Source organism: Monodelphis domestica, chromosome 2 (assembly GCF_027887165.1).
Source record: "Monodelphis domestica isolate mMonDom1 chromosome 2, mMonDom1.pri, whole genome shotgun sequence".
Taxonomy (NCBI): Eukaryota; Metazoa; Chordata; class Mammalia; order Didelphimorphia; family Didelphidae; genus Monodelphis; species Monodelphis domestica.
Genome location: NC_077228.1, coordinates 282,554,482 through 282,563,509, shown reverse-complemented (window position 1 = coordinate 282,563,509; position 9,028 = coordinate 282,554,482). Strand labels below are relative to the sequence as shown.

At 39.2% G+C, this 9,028-nt stretch overlaps 1 protein-coding gene across 1 annotated transcript in view; it reads left to right on the top strand.

Annotated features, from left to right (window-relative positions):
* Positions 1-286: 286 nt before the first annotated feature.
* LOC103096749 (trem-like transcript 4 protein) overlaps positions 287-9,028 on the top strand; it is a 59,648-nt gene continuing 50,906 nt past the window's right edge. Inside the window, exon 1 of the mRNA XM_056818201.1 lies at positions 287-641. The gene's annotated coding sequence lies outside the window, so the exon portion shown is untranslated. The remainder of the gene's footprint in view (positions 642-9,028) is intronic.

Genomic DNA, 9,028 nt, shown 5'->3' with positions numbered 1-9,028 from the left:
AGAGGTGGAAGACCTGGCTTTGCATCCCAGCCCTGTTACCTGTGTGACCCTGGGAAAGTTAGTTCTCCTCTCAAGACTTCAGTTTCCTCATCTGTAAAGCAAGAGGTGGACTCAATGGCATACAAAGTCCTTTGTGTTTTCAAAGCTGTGATTCTAGAATTGGAATAGGACATAATAGTAGAATGTTAACTTTTGATGAGGGAAGGAGGGTTCGAGGGAACAGGCATTTTTTAGCACCTACCTATAAGATATCAGGCACCCTGCTAAATGCTTTATAAATATTATCTGATCGGGGAGAATTCTAAGAAAGATCTGGAACATGTGGCATTGCTTGGATTTAGCTGACGTCTGACCCTGAAGCAGGGTGCCGAGTAGTTAGGAGGAACCTGAGGTTTCCTGTGGGGACGGGTGGAGCAGGGTAGTAGGAGACAGCACTCACTTCTTTTGTTACAGCAGGCCTTCCGGAGCGTGCTTTTGCTTTGTTTCTTATCGTCCCACCTAACTGATCTTCCTTCCCGTTAGTCCAACAGACCGCCAGAAATTCATCATTTGGGGAGCAGTGCTGACCTCTTTGCTCCTTCTTGGGCTCCTCATTGCAGGTATTGTGCATACCAAGAAAACCTCCTCCAAATCGGGAACAGGTAAGACGACACGTGTGGTCACGACTCTTTTCCCAAGAACCGTTGAGCTCCCACCTACCTTTCTTCCTTTGGCCCCCCAGGTTTTTCTCTCTCACACTTCTCTAGCATTGCTGACTCAGGGGCTGAGAGAAGGGAAGATGACCCTAGAGATCCACATGGCCTCTGGACATTGCCGGTCATCTTTTCTTTTTCTCTTCTGTGACATGCAACTCATTCTAGTTTTTGTTACAATGAGTAGAGATTTCTCTTCTCTGCCCCCTGACAACTTGCTGTCTTCTTTTCCCTTTGTTTCATTTCGGGCCTCTATCTCACAGGTTTGTTGAAAGGACCAAGTGAGAATCCTACCCTTATAGTGTTCTGTATCTATCCGGAAAGGATGTTGTTAAATTGAAGTACCTTTAAATTGTAAATAGCAACATGAGGATTCTTCTTGTTATCTATATGGTCTTGAAGAAAGAAGAAGTACAAATGTCTGTATTTTACTTTTTTTTTAAGGATCAGTTCAGCTCTGGGCATCATTCAAAATGGAAACCCTGTTTTTCGTGGCTTAAACTTAAACCAGCTACATGCCACTAACTTTCCAAAATGAAGAGAACATTTAGCCAACTGAGTTTATCTGCAACTGTGTATACTGTCAGACTTTTAGCAACACAAATAAAACAAATTACATTGCTTAAAATATAATAATATTTGAAAAGCACTTAGCACAAAGCCTGGTACATAGTAATTGTCATATATGTGCTTGTTGCTTTTTCCTTTTGCCCTCATTCTCAGAGCCTATGTATATCAAATGAATGGATTAATTGCTAGAAATTCCAAGTAAATATAGGTTTCCTATGAAAAAAAATTTTCTTTTTTCTCTGCCAGTCCCTCACAAGTCAATTTAAACATTTATCAACATAAATATTTATTAAATACCTCTGATGTCAGATGCTAGAGATAAGACAGATATAACCCAAAGCTTATTCTCAAGGAGCTTACATTAGAATTCTTCCTTCAGTGGAAGGAAAGACATGTTTATAAATAAGGATAAAATGAGAGAATGTCACTGCCAAGGCCCAGCAAAAGTGGAACTTTGAAGAGAAAGAGATCACTTTGATCTGAGTGTGAAGGGATCAAGAAAGATTTCATAGAGCAAGGTGGCACCTGGCCTAAGCCAGGAAGGAATAAAAGGATCTCAGTAGAATATAATGGGTTTAATGGATGAGATGTCTGATTCTAGACTCAGGAGGCATGATGAGCACAGGCATGAAGACAGAAACAATCTGAATGAGAAAAGGAGAGCAGTGAAATATCCTGACTGGAACAGTCTATGAGCAATAGAAAAGATAGTTGATAATTAAACTGTAGAAATAGATATCTCATTCAAGAGGCAATGGGGAGCCACTGAAAAGTTTTGAGAAGGGAAGAAACTTAATCTCTCTATCTCTGCCTCTCTCTTCCTCTATCTGCCTCTCCTCTCTGTCGGTCTCTTTCTGTCTGTCTTTATCTTTCTTAACCTCTGTCTTCTGTTTCTATGTGTGTTTTACTATCACTCTTTCTGTCTCAGTTTCTCAATTTCTGTCTTGGTCTTGGTTTTGGTCTTGGTCTCTCTCTCCTCTTTCTCGCTCTCTCCTTTTCTCCTTCTTTCGTTGTTCTTGTCTGTCTGTCTGTCTGTCACACACACACACACACACACACACACACACACACACACACACACACACACACACACACCTCCCTACCTTAGGACCCTAAGTAGAAATAGAACATAAAATAGGTAAGTTTTGATTGGGGGAATAGTGAAGAACAACATGTATTATACCAAACTATTTTCAGTGAGCAGGTCTCAATTGGGGTGGGGGCAAGAGGAGCAGATTTCAGTTCCCACTGAAGGAGTAGATCCTCTAAAGATATGTGCTTTGGTAGGTGATGATGACATAAATGAAGACTTTGAGAACCAGAAGCAAAAGACCAGGGTAAGTAATATTAATCATCCTTTACATGTGTCCACAGGACCATTATATTTTTCTTGCATTTTACTTTCAAAGCAACTTCACAGACATTATCTCATTTGCCCTGACAACAATCTTATGACTTGGAGTGGGAGGATATTCTATCCATGGCATAGAACAACATGGCATAGTGGATAGAGAACTAACCAATGAATCAAGAAGTCCTCCTTTCAAGCCCTGCTTCTGATGCACACTGTGGGTGGGTGACCTTGGAGAAACCACTTAGCCTCTTGGAAGCACGAGACTATTGATGTCCTTAGAGAGTAAGTTACAAAACAGAGGCTGATGAACTGTGATAGAGAGTGGTTCTTCCTCTGGAGTTCCCCAGTGAAATCAATGGACCATCAAAGAAAATAAACAAAAAACACTACCTCCAAGCAGATCAGAGATCATATTGTTTAGAGAAAGGAAGGAGTTTAGGGGTCTTATGGTTTAACCCTCTCATTTTAGAAATAAGGAAAGAAGTCTACAGAGGTAATTTGACTTTTCCAGACACACGGAAAATCATTAAATAAGAAAACTAGATTTGGAATAAGAAAGATTTAGTTGAACCTCCATGGATATGTATTGGCTGTGTGATCTTGGGTATGTCAAGAGGTCCTAAATAAGTCATGATTATCCTTGGTGGCAATTTCTTCATCTGTAAATGCAAGGGTTGGAGTTAATGACCTTTGAATTTCCTTCTACCTCTAAATCCAGACAGGATAAATGTAGAAAGTTCTTTCCCTCTGCTGACTATTTCCAATTTATCTTCTCTATAGTTTGCTTAGGGTAGCTAGGTGTTACAGTGGCTAGAGTACAGGATCAGAGTCAAGAAGACTCATCTTCCTGAGTTCAAATTTGGCCTTAGAAACTTTCTAGTTATGTGACCCTGGGCAAGTCACTTCACCCTATTTGCCTCAGTTTCTTTATCTGTAAATGGAACTGGAGAAGAAAATGGCAAACTACTCCAGTATTTTTGCTAAAAAAAACCCCAAATGAGGTCATGAAAAGTCAGACGTAACTGAAAAACAACTAAACAGTAGATTGCTTACACAAAGTTGTTTGTATTTTGTTTCCTTCATTAGACTATGAACCCCATGAAAGCAGGGATGCTCTTTTGCCCTCTTCTGTGGCTTTAGTGCCTAGCATGATGCCTTGAACAGAGAAGATGCTTATTAAGTTTCTATTGACTGGCTCTCTAGGGATAGTCAACAGAGAAAAGGCACTAGCATAAAGTGCTTTTGGAAATGACTTCTTGAAGATGAGATTTTTACAAAACCTGAAGGTGTAGATGAAGAGGGAGAAAATTCCAGAAATGAGCAACAGCCTGTGAAAATGCACCAAATTAAGAGATAGAATGTCTTGGGCAAGGAACAGCAAGAAAGTCAGTGCAACTGAATCACAGAAAACTTTAGGGGAGAAGGGAGTAAGGAGTAAAAAAGACTGAAAAGTAAGAATGGACCCAAATTGTAAAGAGCTTTTGAGTGGCAAATAAAGGATAACATACTTTATCCTAGAGATGATAAGGAATCATTGGAGTTTATTTAATTTGGAGGGGTGTGTGTGTGTGTGTGTGTGTGTGTGTGTGTGTGTGTGTGTGTGTGTGTGTGACATCCTCAAACCTGAGCTTTAGTAAGATCATTTTGATAACTGGAACTGAAGTGGGGAAAATCTTTGAGCAGGAAGACCTATTGCAGTAGCCCAGGAGTTAGATGATAAGGATCTACAATAGGTGGTGCTCATGTCAAACGGGATAAGGGGAGGTCTATCAGAGAGATGTTATGAAGGTAAAACTGGCAGGCCTTGATAACAGGTTGGGTATGGAAGATGAAGGGGATGGACATTGAGGATGACACCTAAGTTGTGAGCTTCTGTTATTGGAAGGGTGATAGTGTCCTCTAGAGTAATAGAGAAATTTGAAAGAGGGAAGGGTTTGGGGAGAAAGGTAATAAATCCACTTTTAGACATTTTGAGTTTGAGATGCCTATGGATACCCAGTTTAAGATACCCAATAATCAGTTGGAGATTCTTCCAGTCTGGAGACCAGAAGAGAAGTATGGTTTGGATAAATAAGTATAGAGATGTCAATTAAATCTTTGGAAGCTGATGAGATCACCAAGTGAATGAGTAGAGAAGAAGAGAAGGCCCAGGATAGAACCTTGGGGACACCCACTCTTCATGAATGTAACCTGAATGAAGATCCTGCAAAGGTGAATGAGGAGTAGGAGTTTGACAGGAAAGAGAAGAAAGGTAAGGTAGTGTCATAGCAATGTAAAGAAAGGAGAGCTTCAAGAAAGGGGTGGCAGATAATGTCAAAGGTTCCTGAGAGGTCTAGGACCACAGTAGAGGTCCAAATGCTTTATTTTAACTTGTGTATATCTAGTGTGCTATAGGATAAAACTTTATAAATTACTTCCATTGTATATGGCAGCTGCAGAACTAATTGTGGGTTCCTTAGTTTGGACTTGATCTGAACTTCCTATTATGATTTCTAATGCATCATACAAACTATGTCACATAATTGCCCCAAATCCAGTTTATCCAGTTAATTACCAAAACAACTGCACTTAGAGCAGAGCCTGGCACATGCCAGGAACTTAGTAAATGTTTGTTGACTGACCAAGGAAGCAACTTTCTGGGCACATAGTAGACATTTAATAAATACTTATTGAATGAATGTAACTGGGACATCTTGGATTGAGTTCTGGCTCTACCATTAACTCCATATGTAATCTTAGGAAAGTCATTTCTCTTCTTTTGGCCTCAGTATTCTTTTCAGTAAAGTAAGGGAAATGACTAGATAATTTCTTAGTTCCCTTCTAACTCCAATATTTTATATGTAGATCTATGACATTCCCAGGTGTATTTCCTAGGCATGGAGTTCCCTTCTCCCATTATAGTGTCTCACCTCCTTCTCTTCCTGCATCCTGCTATATAGACAACAAAATTGGCACTGGCAACTTCCCTTACCCTGATCTTTACCTTTTAGTTGATGATCTCCCTCTCTCTGCCTCCTAGGATGTCACCATGGAAATGCAAGAAGAGTATTATGAGGTCATCCAATATGCCTCAGTGATCCATAGCACCCAGCTCAGCCTTGGGGATTCAATCTATGCCAATACCCAGATGGGGCAATACCCTGGTTTGAATCATATTCCCAATGAGCCTGTGGAATATACCAACATTGCAAGGACTAGATATCAGTTTTCAAAATAAACTTCCCTTTAAGAAACAGTAGTGAGGGATTGCATAGGCACAGAAGAACCTACTTGGTATAAAACCTCATGTTTCTTGGGGATTGAGGGACATGAGAAAGCATGAAGGGACTCAGTCCCTGCCATTGAGGTCTTATAGTTTCTCTGAGGACCCTAAAGCAGGAAACAATCTGAAGATAGTTGAAAAATCAATATATTAGTGTTAATAGACTCATATGTTATGGACTGATTTCCCCATATTAATATATTAATGGCTGATTTCCCAACCACAAATTTATGCTGTATAAACCACAAGAAGGCCCTCTCTGTTGCTCTGAAATTCTATCCCTCATTCAATCTATCCCTCCCTATAAAAGGGATTCTTACTTATCAGGCCCAATTCCCTCTCCCCCACATGCAAGGATTAGTCAATCTCTTGGGAAAAACTTGAATCCCTAGAACTGGAAATAAAGACCCTTTGTGAAGCACAGTTACCTAATGTGGAGGAGAGAAGGGTGAAGATGGTGGTATAGAGGAGAGAACAAGGAACAGAGATGATGACAGTGTTTTTCCAATATCTGGGAGCCTTAGGGCAGAAAGAAGAGCAGAGAGAAATAAGTTGAATGGAAGGATGTGAGTTCAAATAGGAAGGAGTCCAGGTTCTAGACCTAGAAAGTAGTATGTGACATCAAACTGGACAACTCCACTCTAAGAAATCCCCTGAAATATATCCTTTGGTAAACAATAAATCAACATGTTTCAGAAAGCAACTCATACTAAAGTGTCCCTGAACTAATTTGGAGGAGAGACATATTATAGATGAGAAGTTTTACTTTTTGTTTAAAGAATATAACAATCTACATTAAATAACTTAGAATCACTCTAAATCCCAAATATTCTGATGAACATTTCATTGCCATTTATAGTTCTAGAATCTACCTCTCTTCATCTCCTCCTCGGCTTTCCCATGGTGGTGAAAAAATTGAGGGAATTAGGACAGCAAATTGTGGGAGCTGATTGAACCATAGTGGCCCCATTTTGTGAATCAAGTCAGGACTTAGCTTAGTTCACCTTCTAGTCAATTATGGATTTAATCCAACTTCTGTCTTGTGAGAAAACTTTATTCAATTGTGAGAACTGGGAAAAAATCTTACTGTATTTTTAAATCTAGCCTTGCATAGTTGGGAAGCTAGATCACCCCTACCTGTTGTTTAGAGATTCTTAACTAAGGACCTAGATGATGCTGACCAGAAACCCATTCAGATCCAAAGACAGAAGTTTTTCTCACAACAAATAGCACATATTAGGGTGTTGGGTTGCTCAGTGGATTGACAGCCATGTCTAGAGTTGGGAGGTCCTAGGTTCAAATCTGATCTCAAACACTTCCCAGCTGTGTGACCCTGGGCAAGTCACTTAACCCCTATTGCCTAGCCCTTAAAACTTTTCTGCCTTAGAACCAATACAAAATATTGATTCTAAGATTGAAGGTAAGGGTTTAAAAATGAATAAATAAATAGTACATATCAAGCAATCCATAAGTCTTATCTGAAAATTTGCCCCACACTGAACAATCATTTATTGTTTTCATGTCCCTTTGATAGTTTACAGACACTTGCTTTCCTCCCTACTTAGAAAGTCCTTAATCTTTCATCCAATTAGAATCAGATAGCCTAATATTGTATTGTTTCCTTTTAATTAATTTGATTAATTGCTTTTAATGTATAGAAGTCTGTCTCCTCCCATATAGAAGATCTAATGCCAAAGCTAAGGAACATTACTGGCCCCAATATGTTGGGCAACTGTCATGCATTGCTAAATAAATCGATATGCTCTAAAGATTGAACCTTTGTTTCCTCAGTTATTTCATCTTTCACCTACCACTGTGGGTGCTCCTTAGGGTTCTCAGATGAAGATGTCTTCCTCTAATATCTTCTTCCATGTTCCCACAATAACTCATCCTGGAATGGATTTTTGTGCCATTCTAATAGAACGGCACACCTTTTTCTCTTTAGATTTTTTCCTTCTCTTCCTAAAATTGCTCTAATCTCACCTCCACTTATCATATCCTCTGACTCTTGCCCTCTATTTAGTTAAGGTATCCTACATCTCATCCTGGCCTTGAGCCCATGCTTCCAACCCTGCAGGGAAAATGCAATATTATTCAAAAGACTAGATTCTATTTCTCTAGGTTCTTCCAGTTTATTAAGCAACTACTATGTGCCAATGCAGTGTGCTAAGCACAATTCCAGACACCTCATTCACTCCTCAGTTCACTTTCTTGAGATTCTAATGACATTTATGCAAATTAAACACAGAATTAATCCTTAGAACTACTTATTTTATACCTTCATAAAATGTCTTAGCTGCACGGAACCTCTGAAACCATACTCTACATGCTTTCCTCTCTCTTCCCAATTTTACTGAGAGTAAATAAGATTCCAGAAGATGTCCAAGAACACAGCTAGTTCATGTCATAGATCTTGCCAAAGGAAAAAATGGGCAGAGGATCAAGCATTTATTGAGCACATACTCTGTGCCAGGGACTATGCTAAGCATTAGGGGTTCAAAGAAATACAAAAGCCAGCCACTGTACTAAAAGAAAGTTCATCATCTAATGGGGACAATAATGTCAATAATTATGTACAAACAAGAAAGAGTCAGGGTAAATTGGAAATAATTTTAGATGAGAGGCATTAACATTAAAGGGGAATTGAGAAAAGCTTTCTACCTTCAAACTGGGATCTGAAAGAAGCCAGGGAAACCAGGAGAAGATGAAGAGACAGAGAATTAAAACATGGGAGACAGCTAGTAAAAACATGCAACCAAGAGTTTTATGTGTGAAGAAAAGTAAGGCGACATAGAGATTGCCAATAAAAAATTTTCTAGTTTCACAATTCTGCCTGGAGCTAGTCTTGTTTTCTTTTCCCCTCCAAAAAGAGATATTAGAAAATGTCTATCAAATGTAGCAAATACAAAGGTGATGATGATTCCTGTGTTTTACTCCCAACTCAAATCAGGATATGATGAGAAATCATATGAGATGAGATGACCTCAATGAGTTCGATTTACAAGGACTGAATGAATCTGATATCTTACAATACTTAAAGTGCTGACGTGTTTGATTGTTGAGTCATTGCATCAATGATCTTTGAGAACTCATGGTTAGTTGTCCTTCTTACTCAAAGAGGATCTAAATTATATCCCTAATCCAGGGTCA